The sequence below is a fragment of the Amblyomma maculatum genome, chromosome 11 (genome assembly GCF_055883805.1).
Source record: "Amblyomma maculatum isolate TAMU_Amacu chromosome 11, ASM5588380v1, whole genome shotgun sequence".
In the NCBI taxonomy this organism is placed as follows: domain Eukaryota; kingdom Metazoa; phylum Arthropoda; class Arachnida; order Ixodida; family Ixodidae; genus Amblyomma; species Amblyomma maculatum.
In genome coordinates this window covers 161,722,985-161,744,108 of record NC_139354.1, presented here as the reverse complement: position 1 = coordinate 161,744,108, position 21,124 = coordinate 161,722,985, and the positions used below count along the sequence as shown (strand labels likewise).

At 44.9% G+C, this 21,124-nt stretch overlaps 2 long non-coding RNA genes across 2 annotated transcripts; both read left to right on the top strand.

The window, feature by feature from the left end:
• Positions 1–831: 831 nt before the first annotated feature.
• Positions 832–2,515, top strand: LOC146175315 (uncharacterized). Its single transcript, XR_014702216.1, has 3 exons — positions 832–870; positions 958–1,097; positions 1,913–2,515. It is a non-coding gene; the product is annotated as an uncharacterized LOC146175315 (long non-coding RNA).
• An 899-nt stretch (positions 2,516–3,414) lies between these two features.
• LOC146175314 (uncharacterized) lies at positions 3,415–5,068 on the top strand. Its single transcript, XR_014702215.1, has 3 exons — positions 3,415–3,808; positions 3,896–4,035; positions 4,862–5,068. It is a non-coding gene; the product is annotated as an uncharacterized LOC146175314 (long non-coding RNA).
• The last annotated feature ends 16,056 nt before the right edge of the window (positions 5,069–21,124 follow it).

Below are 21,124 nucleotides of genomic sequence, written 5' to 3'. Positions count from 1 at the left end.
TCTCAAAAAAACGCTCTCAATTGGCGGCCATATTTAGGTGCTCAACGTCATCATTTCTTTCGCGTTCATGACGTCTGATGACGTCCACCGGTGACGCAGAACTGACCGGTCAGAACTGACCAATAGGACATAGGCCTTTGAGAGCGATTTTGAGAGCGGTCCGTTTGAGAGCGGTGCGTAATCCGGCCCCAGGGGGGGAATTCTGTAACGCTCTCAATACAAAACCAGTCTCAAACCGCTCAGCTTGCCCTGATCCTATTGGTCGGCGGCCATATTGAAATTTTGCGTCATCACTGATCTCACCGGTGACTGCGCTTACGCCATCAACAAGACTAAAGTGGTGACGTTGCCCATGAGCTGAATATTGACTGAAATTGTGAGCGGAACGAGGTAACCCGAAAACCAGTCAACTGAGTAGAGCGAAAATGGCGGCTGTGTTCCTTGCGTTGCTATAGCGTTGCGCTGGCTGTGTGACTGTTGTGTCGATGCGATCCACGGCGTAGAAGGGAGGACGAAGACGCGTTTGACGTACCGGTCTAGTTGTTCCGACTTTGTTCAACTCGGAAACCAGCAGAAAGTGGAGCGACTGTGCGGCGATTGCCGACGAACATCGATGAACGGGGGCTCACGCAGCTCACGGACGAGTGCGCAGCCACTGCGGCTGCTTTCGCACCGCGTTTTTTTGCTATCGGGGGCTACCAGCTTGCGTCGGGAACGTAACATCGTTTGCATCGCATAGGCATCGATCAGCAGGTGCGTGCGCTGATAGCGGAAGCCATCGGGCGGAACGCTGATTGTCGTCAAGGCGCCGCGGTGCGATATGGAAAGAAGTCGCTAGACAAGGGGTTCTACGTTGTGAACATCACAGTAGTGAGTAAATGTTGGTTTTGACTGTGTGTGTTTGGCTGCGACTTCGAAACGTCATTGTAAACTTGTATTGTGCCTATTTTATTACAGATCTGCGACGCGAACATACGCACTTTTGACCCTCGTTGCCCCGTGGGACCAAGGACTCCAAACAACGCGTTAGTCTAGCGGTACTCCTGCACGCCGAAAGGTGAACGAAGGCCTGCTAAACGCCTGCGACTTTTTCTTGGGTAAGCTGTAAAAAACCCGCGTCGGTTATCGAACGATGTTGATTATATGCATTAATATGTGCAATCGACCACTTGCTGTAAGTTGGCTTCTCTGCAAGTCTTGTTTTCTAACCAAAATGACTCGTTCCCCCTCGCAATGTTAAAAAACGAACAGAGGAAAGATCTCTTTTCTTTCCAGCTGTTGTCTTCGAGATTACCCAGCGACACCTGACGAAAGTTCAATACCTGTATATACCTCAAAATACAGGACGAAGGGACTAGGGATTGTAGTGCCTTGCCCCCATTCGTTACGCTCCCTCCCTACGACACGTTCGCTACTCGAAAGTGTGAGTACGCTGCAAAAAGCGCCTGCTTCTTTTCGTTTCAGCAAGAACTAGAAGAGTGTTGTGTGATAACGAGACCTTTTGGTTGGATTACGAGCCTTACAGAGAAGCTGACTTGTATTTCGGCGAGTGATCGATTGTCTGAATTCGCTGAAGCTGCACGCATAAGACGGACTAGTTATGCATATGAATGCTTGTTAATGTACAAATTTAGTGTTCAATTCAAATATTCAATGTTTGAAATCTCTTTACTGCCTAAGAAACCGTAGCGCTTGTGTTGTGCAGGTAATCTTAACACATTTTTGTTTATATCACTGTGAAGCTACAAGGCTATCCTTACAATGATGCTTGCTTGGACAGCCCTGTGACACGTTGCCAACATTCCTGTGAATGTTTACCACCTCACTGTGGGCTAGTTGGTATGGATCTTTGATTGTATACTAGAACATGCAAAAGGCGGACTTAAGTGCATGTCATTGTTTGGTTATGCAGGAGACAGTGACTACCCACTGGAGTCATGGCTGCTTACACCAATGCCACGTCATCCCAGACCCAACTTGCTGTCCCTTCTCTGCTGTCACCTTGCAGCCTGCACAGTTGGCTGTGGTCACTAGCTGTGTGGTAAACATGCTTAAACCGAAAAGCGTAGCGTTACAGCAAGGTAATAAATATCCATGACGCTTATTGGAATCAGAAAATGGCACCAAAGATTTTTTACTGCCACATATACTCAGTAGAAGCACTTATTTCTTGGCCGCTGTATTTCACTCGAGTGTTTTTATTGAGAAAGAGACATCATACATACCAGCACACTTACCCTGATGTACAATGACCATACAACATTGACATGTATATTGCAGAATAATTATCGGGCTCAAAGAAGCCGCTCCCTTTCAACATATTGAAGCTACCTATACAAATAGGTACTGTATGCATGGTGCAGTGTGCAAAACGCTTACATATCAGAGGTAAAAATGCCAGCTGGATGGTATACTACTAGAGATCTTGCTCGCAGTGCTAAATGCTGTAACAGCTGTTAGGAGAATGGTGTACAAATACTAGGCTGCAGTGCCCACAATGATTGCTGAATGATTACAAAATTTTAGTGAAAATAAAATAAGCATCACACAAACATTGTTAAGGCAATGTGTGAGCAGATGTTATGTACACTAATAAAACGTGTAAAACTGCAAGGGGACTGCTGAGCAGCTTTAAGACTGTAGAGGCAGCTAAAACATGAGCGTTCAAAAATATTTTACGCCATAAACATGGTAGAACGAGGGAAATAAGATGGCTACTCAATACAAAACAGCACTAAACAAGGGTTGAGGAGGAACCTTGGTTTGCTAGACAAAATCGAAATGTGGGCTCGGCTTGCAAACTGAGGCTCCCCTCAACCCTTGTTCAGCGCTCTTTCATACACCATAAACATGTGATAAGCACCTCTTTACATAATTGTCACCTACTTTTGACATTGGAATTTATTTTCCAAGTTGTTTTCACCAAATAATCAGAAAAAGCATCTTTTGTGCAAACTGGCTTTTCAATTGAAATGGTTTGTACATAATGCACACAACATGGAAAGGTAATAGAATGAGGAATGTGTGTAAAATGAACATCTTTTTGAAACACTGCACAGACTCCATGATGACACTTCAAAACTAGCACACATTCTTCGCCTTCGAGGTAATCTGCACACCTCATTGGTGGGCCCCTTGTTTATAAGACTAGGGAATTAAGCAGATTCACCAGCTCGCCTCCGGCATCGCGCACCAAGCTTGCGTGATGTGTTTGCCTTTCCCGTCGAAATTACCGTTCAACATGAACAGACACTGACAACGTTTCAACAATGTGCCACTAACAAACACAGCCTGCTGCGCGAAATACAACATACTGCACATCCCTGTCTGAACAAGCTCGTCCTCTCCTCGGTCACTATATCAAATTTCTGAATAAAGTATTTTCTTAATACTTTATTCAATAGTAAAGTGACAGTTGTGTCGGTGCGATCCACGGCGTAGAAGGGAGGACGAAGACGCGTTTGACGTACCGGTCTAGTTGTTCCGACTGTGTTCAACTCGGAAACCAGCAGAAAGTGGAGTGACTGTGCGGCGATTGCCGACGAACATCGATGAACGGGGGCTCACGCAGCTCACGGACGAGTGCGCAGCCACTGCGGCTGCATGCGCACCGCGTCTTTTTGCTATCGGGGGCTACCAGCTTGCGTCGGGAACGTAACATCGTTTGCATCGCATAGGCATCGATCAGCAGGTGCGTGCGCTGATAGCGGAAGCCATCGGGCGGAACGCTGATTGTCGTCAAGGTGCCGCGGTGCGATATGGAAAGAAGTCGCTAGGCAAGGGGTTCTACGTTGTGAACATCACAGTAGTGAGTAAATGTTGGTTTTGACTGTGTGTGTTTGGCTACGACTTCGAAACGTCATTGTAAACTTGTATTGTGCCTATTTTATTACAGATCTGCGACGCGAACATACGCACTTTTGACCCTCGTTGCCCCGTGGGACCAAGGACTCCAAACAACGCGTTCGTCTAGCGGTACTCCTGCACGCCGAAAGGTGAACGAAGGCCTGCTAAACGCCTGCGACTTTTTCTTGGGTAAGCTGTAAAAAATCCGCGTCGGTTATCGAACGATATTGATTATATGCATTAATATGTGAAATCGACCACTTGCTGTAAGTTGGCTTCTCTGCAAGTCTTGTTTTCTAACCAAAAGGACTCGTTCCCCCTCGCAATGTTAAAAAACGAACAGAGGAAAGATCTCTTTTCTTTCCAGCTGTTGTCTTCGAGATTACCCAGCGACACCTGACGAAAGTTCAATACCTGTATATACCTCAAAATACAGAACGAAGGGACTAGGGATTGTAGTGCCTTGTCCCCATTCGTTACGCTCCCTCCCTACGACATGTTCGCTACTCGAAAGTGTGAGTACGCTGCAAAAAGCGCCTGCTTCTTTTCATTTCAGCAAGAACTAGAAGTCTGTTGTGTGACGACGATACCCTTTGGTTGGATTACGAGCCTTACAGAGAAGCTGACTTGTATTTCGGCGAGTGATCGATTGTCTGAATTCGCTGAAGCTGCATGCATAAGACGGACTATAGTTATGCATATGAATGCTTGTTAATGTACAATTTTAGTGTTATGGCACCAGGAACCAAATATTCAATGTTTGAAATCTCTTTACTGCCTAAGAAACCGTAGCGCTTGTGTTGTGCAGGTAATCTTAACACATTTTTGTTTATATCACTGTGAAGCTACAAGGCTATCCTTACAATGATGCTTGCTTGGACAGCCCTGTGACACGTTGCCAACATTCCTGTGAATGTTTATCACCTCACTGCGGGCTAGTTGGTATGGATCTTTGATTGTATACTAGAACATGCAAAAGGCGGACTTAAGTGGATGTCATTGTTTGGTTATGCAGGAGACTGTGACTACCCACTGGAGTCATGGCTGCTTACACCAATGCCAAGTCATCCCAGACCCAACTTGCTGTCCCTTCTCTGCTATCACCTTGCAGCCTGGCACAGTTGGCTGTGGTCACTAGCTGTGTGGTAAACATGCTTAAACCGAAAAGCGTAGCGTTACAGCAAGGTAATAAATATCCATGACGCTTATTGGAATCAGAAAATGGCACCAAAGATTTTTTACTGCCACATATACTCAGTAGAAGCACTTATTTCTTGGCCGCTGTATTTCACTCGAGTGTTTTTATTGAGAAAGAGACATCATACATACCAGCACACTTACCTTGATGTACAATGACCATACAACATTGACATGTATATTGCAGAATAATTATCGGCTCAAAGAAGCCGCTCCCTTTCAACATATTGAAGCTACCTATACAAATAGGTACTGTATGCATGGTGCAGTGTGCAAAACGCTTACATATCAGAGGTAAAAATGCCAGCTGGATGGTATACTACTAGAGATATTGCTCGCAGTGCTAAATGCTGTAACAGCTGTTAGGAGAATGGTGTAGAAATACTAGGCTGTAGTGCCCACAATGATTGCTGAATGATTACAAAATTCTAGTGAAAATAAAATAAGCATCACACATACATCGTTAAGGCAATGTGTGAGCAGATGTTATGTACACTAATAAAACGTGTAAAACTGCAAGGGGACTGCTGAGCAGCTTTAAGACAGTAGAGGCAGCTAAGACATGAGCGTTCAAAAATATTTTACACCATAAACATGGTAGAACGAGGGAAATAAGATGGCTACTCAATACAAAACAGCACTAAACAAGGGTTGAGGAGGAACCTTGATTTGCTAGCCAAAATGCCTCGGCGGCAGCTTTTCGGTGGAGGCGAAAAGCAAGACGCCCGTGTGCTGTGCGATGTCACTGCACGTTAAAGAACCCCAGTGGTCGAAATTTCCGGAGTCCTCACTACGGCGTCTCTCATAGCCTGAGTTGCTTTGGGACGTTAAACCCCACAAACCAACCAACCAAGCAAACAAAATCGAAATGTGGGCTCGGCTTTCAAACTGAGGCTCCCCTCAACCCGTGTTCAGTGCTCTTTCATACACCATAACCATGTGATAAGCACCTCTTTACTTAATTGTCACCTACTTTTGACCTTGGAATTTATTTTCAAAGTTGTTTTCACCAAATAATAAAAAAAAAAGCATCTTTTGTGCAAACTGGCTTTTCAATTGAAATGGTTTGTACATAATGCACACAACATGGAAAGGTAATAGAATGAGGAATGTGTGTAAAATGAACATCTTTTTGAAACACTGCACAGACTCCATGATGACACTTCAAAACTAGCACACATTCTTCGCCTTCGAGGTAATCTGCACACCTCACTGGTGGGCCCCTTGTTTATAAGGCTAGGGAAATTTAGCAGATTCACCAGCTCGCCTCCGGCATCGCGCACCAAGCTTGCGTGATGTGTTTGCCTTTCCCGTCGAAAGGGGGGGGGGGGATACCGTTCAACATGAATAGACACTGACAACGTTTCAACAATGTGCCACTAACAAACACAGCCTGCTGCGCGAAATACAACATACTGCACATCCCTGTCCAGACCTGGCTGAACAAGCTCGTCCTCTCCTCGGTCACTATATCAAATTTCTGAATAAAGTATTTTCTTTCTCTGAACACAACATAGGAAGCATTAACATCACAGTTTGTGTACCTTATAGAGACTAAACAATCAACATCAAAGCATCAACGGAATATCGGGAACGGAGCCCGATGTGGCCGAAGTCAACTGGCTGCGAAGCACAGGAGTGACTGTCACCGTGGCTTGCATGAGTTGTCCGTGGTGGAGGGTCGTGTGTCGGATCTAGCTGCCACCTGCCTTATTGCAAGTGCAAACGTTCCTCTGTCGGCAAACACAGTAATGTAGCCTTCCTGATCTTCTTGTATTTTCTTTTAAACAAACAGAACAGCAGACCACATACCTCCCACTCGTCGCTCTTGACATCTATAGTAAACACTGTTTGACAACGCTGACACTCTTCAGTAAGCTGATGACAGTCGATTTTCATGCCCAACGCTTTCACCACGCTGATCACTGCAGGTTCGTAGCCTTCATTGTATTCAATCGGATTTTTCCAGCTGCTCACGACATCCGCACAGGACCTCGATTTCAGGCGACGCACGGAAAATAGCAACTAGCCGAGGAATCAGCTGTTTTCTGGCAAGCCGCCATGTGCACTCTTTGACACCGTCAGCGTGCCCTCGCGGAGACAAAAAGTTACTAAAGAGCAAATTTTATTGCAAAGCATAAAACGTATCTCCTTATGCTTCATGTTATTTAGTTGTAAATACAGTTCCTCAGCAGAATAAATATTTATTAATTTTATTTACTGCGTATTAACTGCGCCGTTTCATAAAAACTTAGGAGACGGTCCCTCGTCGGCCTCGGCTAGCGTTGCGACAAATGTGTAGCAGTAGGCACGACCGCGGAACGGAGATCTCAGGGGCGGAGTCATGCTACGAGTCACTGGCAATTGGTCGATTCCGTAATCCGTCACGATCGACGACCTTAGGGCAACTCCGGGGGTTTTTTGACATTCGAATATTGTAGTGAAACTTTTACCACAGGTTCTTCTCTCCGTCCTGACGCATTCTACAAAATTTGGGTGCCGTACGATAATCCGTTCACGCGCAATACGGCTTTAAAACATGCCGTTTTCATGGCTTAAGTTGAGAGTATTTCTGCGGGCAACACTGAGTTTCTGACGTCACAAACAGTACACAGGCGTTAATGTCTACTTCCCGCGTGATTATGAAATTGTGAGGTTTATACTGAACTACCTCAGATACTTTATGCAGTGCGTCATGATTTCCATACTTTATTTTCACCATCCAACGCACGTACGAGTGTTTTTCTAATACTGAGTGTGACGTCACCATTTCGTCAAATGTGACGTCGTTTCTGGCCGGGAAATCAGTTTCGGTTTCGATTTGCTGTTTTTCTTTTTTAAAAATACTTCTAATTGGAATTTTGGAAAACGGTTTTTTGTGTTGGAGTCAGGACGTGCCGAGGAATGTAATTCAATTAAAAACACAAAATGATGAAAAACCCACCGGAGTTGCCCTTTAAGGTCACGTGAAAGCCGCGTCAATTTGACGTCACGCTCTACAACTTGAGAGCGAAATTGAGAGCGTTATAGAATTCCCCCCCAGGTCCAAATAACTGTGTGGCAGCAGACTATGCCCGCCCGAGTCGCCTGTGGCATGATAAAGCGAACATACTGAAAGCGAGGCTTGCACAGTCGAACAAGCGCGGGCACTCTGCCAAGTTCGCTCCCTGCCCCTCGCGCTGACGCCCACCTTTTGACGTTATCGGTGGGCAGCATCTTGGCGCACTGCCAAGATATGTGTTGTGGACCGTGACTGTGTGGGCGCACTAACGACTTACGCCTTCATCTTTATTTTTTAAATTCTTGTGCAAACATTTGGAGTGGCTGGGTTCATCATGTGAGTGGGTTCGTTACGCGAGTAAATATAATACATTTACCGTAACGCAAATGGTTCCTCTCGGTTTCTTCGAGGCCATTCGATAATTCTAACATCGGATAATTCACTTTTCTCCCAGTCCTGTGAATTTGGAATTAACGAGGTTTTACTCTATACGAAGTAAAAGATGATGGTTTGACAAAGCGTCCACAGTTCTTCCTGTTGTGCTGAAGAACATGTCTCTCCAATAGTAGCTGAGTTGCACATTGTGCACGGGATCTTGCGCTCTTACCATACAGCACACAGTCGGCAATGTATATGACATTTTCCGAGTAGAGAGACAGTACAGGGAGCTTTCCAAATTCGCCATCTAGTTCAATCATTTGAAAGTTTTGCATGTTGCATGAGGTGTTTAGTGTCATTCAATTTTGCAGTCTTTATATCTAACTCGTCAGCTCCAACATGGCTGAACACATACAGGGTGCATTTTTCATCAAGAGGTGTGCAGTTGCCTACACCACCTTTGATTTGGTTGTGGGTGACTAGCCGCTTTTATGCCAATACAATCTGTGCCACTGTGTGGTTGTTATTCCATCCTCCTCTTGCTCACACAGCAGCAAAGAACAACTCAGTGTGGTCCTGGGACAGTTTATAAATGAGAAGGTAGTGCAACATAGGAGCTTTGCTCAGGAGGAGTGGATGCCAGGCATTTTATGTTCTCAATCGTGATAAGAAAGCCAGGAAATGGTATTTTTCTAGATGTCTTGAAAATAGGCGTGCCTATTACATCAGTGAGGCCCTTTCTTCCTCAATAAACTTCAGTCATGTTCCCTTGTTGGCAGGTCGGAGGGGGGCATTAAAATTCTTTCGCAACAGGGTTGCATGAATTGAGGTAGTCAAAACGCCTGTTAAACAAGCGAATAAACTTCACTGTTGCTTCTGAGTGTTTCAACTGCGGGAGTTTTAAATCGTCCCTACCAAAGTCTATTGCATCGGCAACACTGGAACTCAAATCCTAAATGGAGAGGTTGAGTCATTTTTTGCCTATGGCAGTCCGTGTGCGCAGCACGTTTTGTGGCAGCATGGAGGCTTTCTCTGTTTTGCAGATCATGCAGCTGGCAAATATAGTGCCTTTGCACCAGTGCTCTTGAGGCGTCCCGTAGGCACTTATACCCATGCCACACGGGAAAATTAATGTCATTTCCACCGAATGACATTCGTTCAGTTTAATGTCATTTTTTCGACGCGCTGCTACACGACCAAAGCTAATGTCATTTGCAAATGATGGCAATTGCGATAGATACACAAATGTTGGTGCGCCTTTGAGAGAATGATGAGCGCTGTGAACGAAAGCAGCCTTTAAAATCATATTTATGCCTTGCATGACTCGTAACTAACCTGTTGATTACGACTAACCATTACGAAGTTAGCGACTGCGCCGGTTGCGTTTGTTTACGAAAGGGTAGGGAACGTGCGCGCGTCGGTGCCTGGGTGTGGAAAGCGGTCGAATTGTTTCAACAACGTACATTTTGCACACTCCAAGTGCAACACGTAAAATAGGCAGTGGCTAGTGTATTGACCGACGACGCTTTTATTGAATATTCGAGTATCGCCCGACGGCGTAGCGCACCACAGCCCCGTCGAGTCTCGTCATCGCAAGATCGTTTGCTGGGCATAAATGCCCGTCGAAAAATGCCGGACCCCAGCCTCATCAACAAAGCAGACAACAAAATAGCATCACTTGCTGCGCCGGATCCCACGACCTTACCGAAACGGTGCTGCCCGCGAGAGCGGTGGACGACGGCGCTCTGGCCGTGCGCTACGCCCTGGTCGTCGCTAGGCCTAAACGGTTTCGCATCGAAGCCACAGCGGACGGCGCGTTGGGAATAGTCAGTTGCATATTCGTGGAGCTGCTTACTGTAATTTCAATGGTGTCATAAATTTTCTGACGGTAAACGGAAGGTGTAATTTCGGCGACGCATTAGCATTGGAGCTACGTACAGCACGAGATCGGATGAGCTGCCTCACACCGGCGCTGCGGCTGCTACGGGGCTTCGAGTAGAAAATCGCTCTGGTTACTTATCGCCGATCCTCAGTAAAGGTTATTTTTGATGTTCCTTTATCCAACCGCGTATTATTTAAGGTCAGCAGATTTTTACATGTTTTCTGACGGTGGCGAAAGAAAACCACTGTGCCTGCGCCCATGGACTGCGGCAGCCGCGGCCATTGCCGCTCGCGCTGAGTACGGTGGCTGGTTGGCTGGTAGCGAGGGTTGAATTTTTTTTTCGCGATGCTATTTGGCATGTTTCACATAATTTATTGACTAGCTACAAGATTGTAGATGCACAGTAGTACTATAATGCCTGCGGCACTTTTGTAGTTTATTTTGGCTATATATTCTCGCTGAGTCTCTGGTGTTGAGATAACACATGCCCTCGTTAGTCGCATTCGAATGAGTTCCTCAAACTCATTCGGTGCCTAATGTCGTTTTCATCGAATGTCATTACATTTCCCCGTGTGGCAGCAAACAAATGTCATTTTGAACAAATGTCATTCGATGGAAATGACATTAAATTTGCCGTGTGGCAGGGGTATTAGTGAGGCCAGAGCGTTCCTCACCAAGTTCACAAAGTGGCATGCGTTCAGAAGGCAGTGCTTTTGCAATAATCGCAGGGTGGGAAAATGATGTGCACATTGCTAAATTATTCAAGTTCCACACCCAAATCTTTTAAACATTGTATAATTGCATCAGAGTCCATTGCAAGGGGGGGATGTGATATGCACTCCTGCGTCGTGCAACTTAGGCACAACTTGACTATGTTTGCACATTCCATTGATTAGGAAATAACTGCTGGGTATCTTTCAGTGTGAAGCCAGAGGTACAAACCTTTTGTGCACATTGTTTCCATGTCCTCAGCCGGGTCACTAACCTAAAGAAAAACTAAGCAATTTAAAAGATCATGAGCCGTAACGCGTTGAAAGTTAAAGGATTGTAGTTTGTCATGTAAAATATTGTGATGCTAGTAGACTCCCGTTGAGACGAATTCGCTTAAGATGACCCCTCGGTTAAGATGAACAGTGGAGGTAGTTTGTTAGGTTCCCCATAGAGTCAATGCAAAATATATCCGCTTAAGATGAGCACTTTGCAATCGCTAATCGGTTTTTCACGGCCGGCCGCACCCCACCCGCGCAGCTTACTCGACCATCCGAGCAGCGCTTCAGCGAAAAAAAAAAAAATTACCGACGATTACGTTACTTCCTAATGCGAAATTTGAGCGCAGCAAATAAGCTGTTTCACCTGTTCAATAGATTGAGGCAAAGAAATCGAGCAACACATGTATGCGCTATCACAGAATTTTTTTTTATTTTTCACACAAATTCTTTTAACAAAGACTCCCTTCTCGGCGGCGGCGATGAGCTTCTGCTTCAGCCTCGCTTACACCTGGTTGCTCTCGACGGTGGCGATGAGCCTCCGCTTCGGCGGTGCGAACGGCAAGGTCTTCTCGACGGCGGCGATGAGCTTCTGCTTCAGCCTCGCTTACTGCTCTGGATTCTGGCGGCGACGGCGCTGGGCCTCTGCTCTGGCAGCTCGTTTAGCAGCAGCAGCAGACGGAGGACTTCCACCGGTCGTCTCGCTCATGGCTCAGAAAGAACTGGCAGATAATTTCGCAGTGGCGAACGGCAGCGGCAATTTCGGCTCGGGCGGTGCACATATACAGATCCGCCGCCACCGATCTGGCTCTCTGATGGTCCGGTCGTCTGGCTCATGGCTCAGAAAGAACTGGCAGATAATTTCGCAGTGGCGAACGGCAGCGGCAATTTCGGCTCGGGCGGTGCACATATACAGATCCGCCGCCACCGATCTGGCTCTCTGATTGCCACCCCACAGGGGTTGCATTGGAGGAGGAGCGAAGAAAGGAATTAAGTTCGAGCCGGCGCTTTGACAACCGGAGACTCGCAGGAAGAGGGGGGAGGGGGGCGGCGTGTACACCCAGCGGCAAACGATGGGGGCAGAAGCGCGCGCAGCAAGCGGACAACGCGATAAAGGGAGGAGGGAAGAGATAGCAGCGACTGACTGATCCTGCTGACGCCGATAGTGAGTCAACCCCAGCTGCGGAGTTGGTTTCAGGGACAACGCCGCCGATGCCGACGCAGACAATATGATACCCTCGCTTCCGCAGCGCCAAGAACCAGGTCTAGCCGTGGGAAGGTGGTCACGTATTCGTCGACGTGCCGGGGCCTACGCGAAATAACCGGCGCGTCGGCAACTGAAGAGCACCCTATCCGCCACACAGGAACAGGGGGGGGGGGGGGGGGGGGACCCTCCTCTCCTCTTTCTGCATGGCGGTGACGGTGTTCTATGCAGTCACGTTATCTTGACTCTGTAGCGGCGTCAGCGGCATCCAGCGGTATCAGTCGGTCGCTGCTAGCGCTGGGGGGATGAAAGGGGGCGGAGCTGGTTACGAGGCCGACGCCGATGCGAAACCCAGGAACGGACGCCAAAGAGCTGCGCTCTAAAAAAAAGCTTTTCAGTGCCACGACCATCCGTGCCGCCGACGCACGCAGACCCAAGCACGTCGGCATCGGAAATGCGATTCTACGAAGGCGGAAGAGTGCCGCTGCTCGTCGTCTCCCACCGTTCCTCCACTCCTTTTTTGTCCACGCAGTAGGAGTAGGTTCGCATTTCGCGTCGCGCCGGCTGTCTTGGTACAATAAGGACGAAGAGAGGAAGAGAGAGAGAGAGAGAAAAAAAAGAGCATGCGTGGCCCGGTCAGCAAAACTAGCGAAACGCGGGAAAAAAACGGTGAGAAGAAAAAGCAGCCAATGACGTTTCCCAATGGTGATCACGTGATAGTGTCGTCATACCAGTGCTACCGAGCTCCGCGCCTTTGCTGACCGCTAACGACGCCTACTACGCAGTGCACAGATACATTGTTCGTGGTGGGCGTGCGCGTCTTGTCCCGCAATTTTCTACCAGGCTGTACGCTGTCACCTCGTGGTGTGCGCTGTTTTCGTGCGCGCCGTGTTGCTACTATGGTTAGTCGGCCAACAACTCGAAAAATCCGCTTGAGCTTCGTGAGAAGGCCGAAGTTTTGACCGAAGTTCGCGCCGGCCGGCTTTGAAAGACTGAAATAGCACGCAAGTTCGGCATCGCGAAAAGTACTGTGAGCGGTATCGTGAAGTACGAAGTGCGAATTACCAGTGCTTTGGAAGATGGTGAGTTTGCGCCGAGCGGAAGAGGATGCGCACAGCTATAAATACCTTGAAGACGTTCTGCTTGCCTGGGTGAAGAGAGCGCACAGTGCGAATTTGCCAGTGAATGGAGTGCTACTGAAAGCTAAGGCGGAAGAAATTGCCTAGCTGCGGCTGAATGTCGAGTTTGCGTGCAGCGATAGATGGCTCGACCGTTTTCGGAAAAGGCATGGACTGGCCTTTCGTTGTGTTGTCGGCGAGGCCGCTGCAGTGGATGAAGCGGTCTGCAGCCATTGGAGGCAGAACGAGATGAATGAAGTCATGGACGAATATGACCCTCAAGACATATACAATGTTAAAACAGAAGCTTGGGCATGTTGGTAATTCATTGTGTAGAACAGCGCGAAAAACACGACAGGGACGAACGTCTTGTTGTCTTCGTTCGTCCCTGTCGTGTTTTTCGCGCTGTTCTACACAACATATACAATGTGGACGAAACTGCGCTTTTCTACCTGCTACTCCCAAATAAAACGCTCGCATTTGCTGGTGATGACTGCGTGGCGGGCAAACGGAGCAAGCTTCGAGTAACGGTCCTCGTGGGCGCAAATATGACTGGGACTGACAAACTAAAGTTGCTGGTGATTGGCAAATCTAAAGCACCAGGCTGCTTTAAAAACATGAAAACGCTGCCGATCACGTACATAGCTAATTCAAAAGCGTGGATGACGCAGGCACTTTTCGAGCAGTGGCTTCAAGAGATGGATCGCCGCTTCCAGAGACAGAAAAGTTATCATTGTTGTTGACAACTGTCCCGGACACGGCCACGTCGCCGGACTTCATGCCATCCGAATGGAGTTTCTACCAGCGAACACAACGGCGAAGCTGCAGCCTATGGACCAGGGAGTAATAAGTAGCTTGAAGAGGCACTATCGTCGCTCTCAGTGCTGAATGACTGCGATACTACGAATGAGGACCACACTGCGAATTTGGAGGATAGAAGCATTGTTTCTGCGCTGAGCAGTAAGGGTGTGTTCATTGACATCAGTGCGTATGTCAGCATTGATGAAAGTGTGAAAACGTGTAGGGCTGACACACTGGACGCTCTTATTGAAGAAGTGCTTGACCTACCATCGGAAACTGCTGCTGAAGATGACAGCTTGAATGTTATGCCTGAATCTGCACTAGTTACCTGTGATGCAGCTGATGCCTGCCTTGACACTTTAGTGCAGTTTTTTTAACAGTGTGAGGGCACTGAAGGGTATCTTCAAATGTTAAGCGAGATGTCTGCTTTTGTAGCAGGCCGTCGATTTTCACGACAGACACAAAAAAATTAACAGACTGGGTAACAGTCAACAATGCCTGATGCCTTACTACTGCAAAGTGTAGTAGACAATCATTAGTCCAATAAATGCTTGTATTGCAGTTTATTTTCCTGAAAGGCCATTTTATTCATTTGTTCTCATATACGAGGTATTTGGACACACTATGCATGCTCAAACATCATTTTTGGAAGCACTCCTGATTAGACGAACTTCTGATAAGACGAACAGTTTTCATAGTCCCTTGGAGTTCGTCTTAAAGGGAGTCTACTGTATCTGAAAAAGCCTGAGCCAACGGCAAATAAATATGGGACGGTTTTCAGCGTTCTGTACATGGCACAGGCCGAGCGGGAGTACATGAAGTCATGGGTAGTACCAGCACCTTGCATAAAAACAATTGCTTTAATATAAAAAAATGCAACCGAAAAGCAAAGCCACCAATGCAATGTACGGTAGCACCTTAGGAAGCACCATTTTGGGAGGGCGATGATAGTGGAAATGAAATATGTTACCTTATGTATTGTGATTAAAGAGCTTTTCTTCATTTCTGTGGTGTTGTGAGCACAACTCATACTTTTGATCATCGATTCCTTCATCAGAATGAATACCTATGTAAAACTTGGTAACTTTTATGTCCAACCTGTATAGCAATGAATTGTTGATTATTATGGGATTGTAAGAGTGATTTAGCTACCCTGCTATATTGGTTGTCTTGATGTTATCATAGAGGGGTTCTTGCATAGCCCCCACTCTCACATATGTTCACATTCCATTAGGTAATTGTCCTGTGTCTCCCCTATGAGGGAGAGTACCACTTGCCAAAAGTGTCAAATACTGCCTGTGTGTTGCGCGACCTCTGTGCATGCTAAAAAAACCCAGGTGGTCGAAATTTCTGGAGGCCTTCACTACGTCTCTCATAGCTTGAGTCACTGTGGGACACAAAACACCAAGAAGCAAACTAATAATGTGTGTGCCATTACAAGCCCCTCATTTTGCTACACTTTCTTGGCCAACACTGACAACATTTATTTTATTTATTTATAACACTAAGTCCTTACGGGCTGTTACAGGGTTGGAAATAAAGAGAAAACACAGAAGAAAGGCACGAACATTACTACAAGAAATACAATTCTAGTTTATACTCGAAAGCCTCAGCTGAGCTAGTGTTATAAAAAATGTTAGGGGTTCAGGTTGTTAAATTCAACAATGGTTTTCGGAAGGAACGAGTGCTTAAACAGGCCAATTCTAGGTGTGTACAGCATGATGGCAAATGAGTGATTAGTACAGGCTGATAATCTTCCTGGGGTTTGGATATACAAAGAGTCTAAGTTAAACTTATTTTCACGGAGCATATAAAGAAACTTGAGGCACGCTATTTTTTTTACATGTGGCTAGTTCAGGTAGTTAAGCTTGGATGCGTAGAGCAGTCACTGTGTTTTTTGGTGAGCGGAAATTATAGATCTTAAGGCTAATCGTTGCACCATCTCGAGTTTATTGATCTGATACTGGCAATGTGGGTCCGATATAATACTTGCATACTCTAACTTAGGTCGGACCATACTTTTAAATGCTTGAAGTTTAACATCAGGTGTTTAGTGTTTCAGTTTACGTTTTAAGAAGCCAAGGTTTCGCTGAGTTGAACAAAATATCTGATCAATGTGTACGCCCCATTTTAAAGTTTCAGTAATTCTGATGCCTAAGTATGTTACTTTGTTGTTAATAGTATAGGTAAACAGTAGGGGAGATTTTTTGCTGGTTATGGCAACAAATTTCATTGTGTTGATTTGCATATCCCATTTCATACACCAATGATAGACGTTTTTCAAACACTAATTCAGCAACATTTGTTCATCATCAGTTCTTACGTGGCAAAACAAGAGAAAATTGTGTGCGAACAGCCGCACTTCCACATGACAGTCTATATCTTCAGCAATGTCGTTATGTATATTAAAAATAACAACGGACCTAAAACAGAACCTTGTGATACACCGGATGATACATGAGAGGCGGATGAATGTTCACCGGCTATTTCGACAAATTGTTTCCTGTCGGAAAGGTAAGCGCATACCCAGTTAATAATCTGTAATTAAATGTCATATGCATGCATTTCTTTAAGCAGTTTATCATGACACACTTTGTCAAATGCTTTACGTACGTCTAATGCAATAACATCTATCTGTTTCTTTGCTGCGAAGGTACGAACAGATTCAATAAGTTAAGTTACTATCGATAAGAGACGTCGAAAACCATAATGCCTGGGGTAAAACAGATTGTTATTTTCAAGAAAGTCCATTAAATGTTTAGCTACAACATGATCGAGTAGTTTGCACGCACGAAGTAGATATAATAGATATAAAGGGATAATTTTACCCGATTTATGAACTGGAGTAACCCTCGCAAGCAGCCAATCACTCGGAACAGAACATTCACGCAGAGATACAGTAAAAACCTTCACCAAAAACTCTGAGACCTATTCGCAATAATGCCTGAGGAATTCATTAGGTATCATATCGGGACCTGACGGCTTTTTCGAGTCCATCTTTAGTAACAAAGACAACACTCCCTCTTTCGAGATAACAAAGTTTTGATCCTTATTACAATCAGTGTTGGCCTTATACATTGCTACCGTTGTACTATCGTCAGGCCTTCGGACAAAGACAGAGCTGAAGAAACTGTTTAACGCGTTAGCAATTATGGATGGAGTAATGCAGATATTTCCATTCACCTCGACACCATTCAATCAGGTTTAGAACCGGATAGGTAACGCCAGAACTTATGAGAACTTTGCAAATATGCTTGTAATGTGGTAAAAAATACAACCTGCTAGCTTTCTGTAGCTCTTCTCGCACCGGCATACTAAACTTAGCAATAAGAACACGGGTCTATTGGAATTTTTTGCCGTGCACGCCATAGTTTTCGTTTTGTTACGCGTTATCTATGGACTGCGTCTTTCTACTCGTCGGATTTCAGTGGGTGTAAATTGAACCATACAGTCATGAACAACAGTTTTAAAACATCTCTAGTATTGGGGATTCGGTCGAGTGCAAACTCTAATCAGGCTGACGATACCGCAATACTTGATAATTTAAAGTTGTAAGCAGTTACCCTTTTGTTGCGTGTAACGTTGTTATCCAACCAAATGTTCGCCACAACTGTGATCAGAAATTCCGTCCTCTATAGTTACGTCGTACTGGAAAATACCGTCTGGTAGAAGTAAGTCCGCGGTATTCCGCTGCTCTGCCCTTGCACTCGAGTTGCTGGATTAGAACCACGTGATTAGACCATGCTTAGCCATTATTTCTAACATGTAATCGGCATGCAATTTTTCTACTGTTCCTGGGATTCAAAATTCCCAGTCTACACCTGGCAGGTTGAAGTCACCCAACAGTACTATTCTGCTACGCTTATTGGCAATATAATCATTCTTCTTCTGAAAACGTTCAACAGATCTACCAGGGATCTGTACAATACGCCAATTATCAATGCGGTATCCTTAAGAAATAACGTGCACCATACACTTTCATGGTCATCTATGGGATGAAGATGTTTGTAGGTTAAACTTTTCTTAATTAACAAGGCGACGCCACCACCTCTTGTTTTTGGGTCTTTCCTGAGGAGATGATAGTAGGGTGGAAAAAATTCATCGTCCTGTACGTCGTCGTACAACCAAGTTTCTGTGCCAGCAATTAAGTGCGGTTCGTGCAACACTGACAAAAATTCGAATAGTTCAGGCTTATTAACAATACTGCGGGCATTAACATTTAGCAGACTGAGTTCCTTATTGAATATTTGTCAGAATCAGAATTTATTGATTCCATGCAACGAATGAATACAGATATTGGTAAGTACAGGAGGAGGTCCCAAAGCCAATGGCTGCACAGGGGACCTCCTGTTACAAGTATACAAAACAAAAATAATTAAGTGCAAACAACAGCGGATGAAAACTGTAACTGTTATATAATATAAATGTGGAACACGCAGAAATACATGATAGCGTAATATAAACAGAATATAAATTGGGAACATGTTATATAAATGCAAAACAGAGAAAAACAATTGTATGTGGGATAAGTATTTTTATCAATATTTTTTTTTAGCCCGATAGCAGAAAAGTACGAAAATTACACTTGAAGGCATGGGTATTAGACGATTGCTTAATTCTGAATGGTAATGAATTCCACAGAAATGAACCAGATAAATTAACTGTGGATTTGCCGTAATTAGTTCTGGGTTTTGGCAGTAAAATATTATTTTGGCACGAAAACCGAGTGAAGCTATGTCTCGGGAAGTGGGTACTATTAATTATTGAGATGGGAAGTGATCCATTCATGAACTTAAATATGGGGATGCCAATAGAATAATGAAACATGGATGAGACTTCGAGGATGTTATGAGCTTGCAGCAAGGGCGCAGCACTGCACAAATGGCTGTTAGAAGTAATGATGCGTATGGCTTGATTTTGTATGTGTTGTAGCGGAGCTATGTGTGTTCTGTATGTGTTTCCCCAAGACGAAATACAATAGTTCATATGGCTATGGATGAAAGCATAGTAGAGAGAAATGCGCGTATGTAAACTGAAGTAATTTCGCACCTTGATTTCGCACCTTATGCCGTATGCTAATTTTTTTTTTAAAGGGAGGATATATGTCTGTTAAATTTTAAGTGACAATCAAGATCTATGCCAAGGAACATCGCATGATCAGTGGCAAAGAGTATGTGAGAGTTAAGTGAAATATGCAAAGATGCAGGAATAGCCTTGAGAGGAGACGAGAAGATGACAAAGCTAGATTTGGATGCATTAATTGTAAGCATGTTATTTCGACACCAGGTTGCTATGTTTGCTGCATCGGTATTCAATTTGCGTGTTAAAGAATCAATGCACGAGTCAGATGCTAGTACGGTAGTATCATCAGCGTATAATATACATTCAGAAGATTTAAGGCACGAGGGAAGATCATTAATAAATAAAACAAAAAGAAGTGGTCCAAGGATCGAACCCTGAGGAACGCCAACATTAGTAGTCTTAGGTGTAGAGTAAGTATCAGATATGCAAACTGCTTGGATTCGGTTTAGTAGGTAGCTGCGGATAAATGTAAGTGCAGGACCAGATACTCCAAGGGCATTTAATTTATCTAAAAGTATGTTGTGATTAATTGAGTCAAATGCCTTCGAAAGATCAATGAATAATGCGCCAGCTAATTGACCACGATCAATAATATCTTTAATCATATCAGTTAAAGAAATTAAGGCTAATTCAGTTGAAAAACCAGACCTGAAGCCGAACTGATTAGAAGATATGATGTTAAATTTTGTGAGGTATTTTGTCAGACGGACGACAAACAGCTTTTCAATTACTTTGCTAAAAAAGGAAAGAATAGCAATGGGACGATAGTTACTTGTTAGGCGCCTGTCACCTTTTTTGCAGACGGGTATTAGTTTGGCTTTTTTTAGTGCGCTAGGGTCTTTGGTCGCAATGGTCTTTATCGGATGTGCTGCCGCGAGTGCTGCTCAGCTTAACACGACTGTTAGTGTCCATGTTCCAGGTATAGGCTACACCATTTACTGTCAGTTTGTCACGGATAAGTTTACCTTTGCGCCTGCGTCTTTATCGTCGTTTGCTGATTGCCACAGTAGCTTTCACAGTAACATAATACATAAATAATACATAAAGGACAAGACATGGTTCAGAGCTGGATTTTGCTGCAACACATTTTTATCGTGGTAATGCAGCCTGAGAAAAAGGTCTTCGAGACAGGGGACAGAATATGCAAGGGAGATGGAAACATTTCTCACATTCTTGGCAAACACATAACGTACCTGCTTGCAGCAACAGGTAGCATCAGTATTCAAAACACATTGCTCACATTGGATACAGGAGTATGAGTATGTGAACTCTGCGGGATAATGAAAGGGTTCCAAAAGTTGGAAATGCAGTAATACATTTTAAACAGTGTATTGATACTTTGCTATAAATGAATGCAATTGCCTTTTTAATTGCATAAACACTTTGCAAACATCTGCATTCTTGTGAATCACACTTTAACAGCAGGCCGGTCAGGACTCCACCAATTGTATCCACAAAAGTGAGTGCTTAAATATGCTGGAGCCTGATACAGCAACCTTTAAGATTTGCTAGATATGTTAGAAGTCTAACATTGGCAGCTGCAGCTTCACATGTGTTGACACAACGTTTCGGCACCACACAAAGCTGACAAGACTGACACCAACAGCACAGGTGCAACGGGTCTCACTT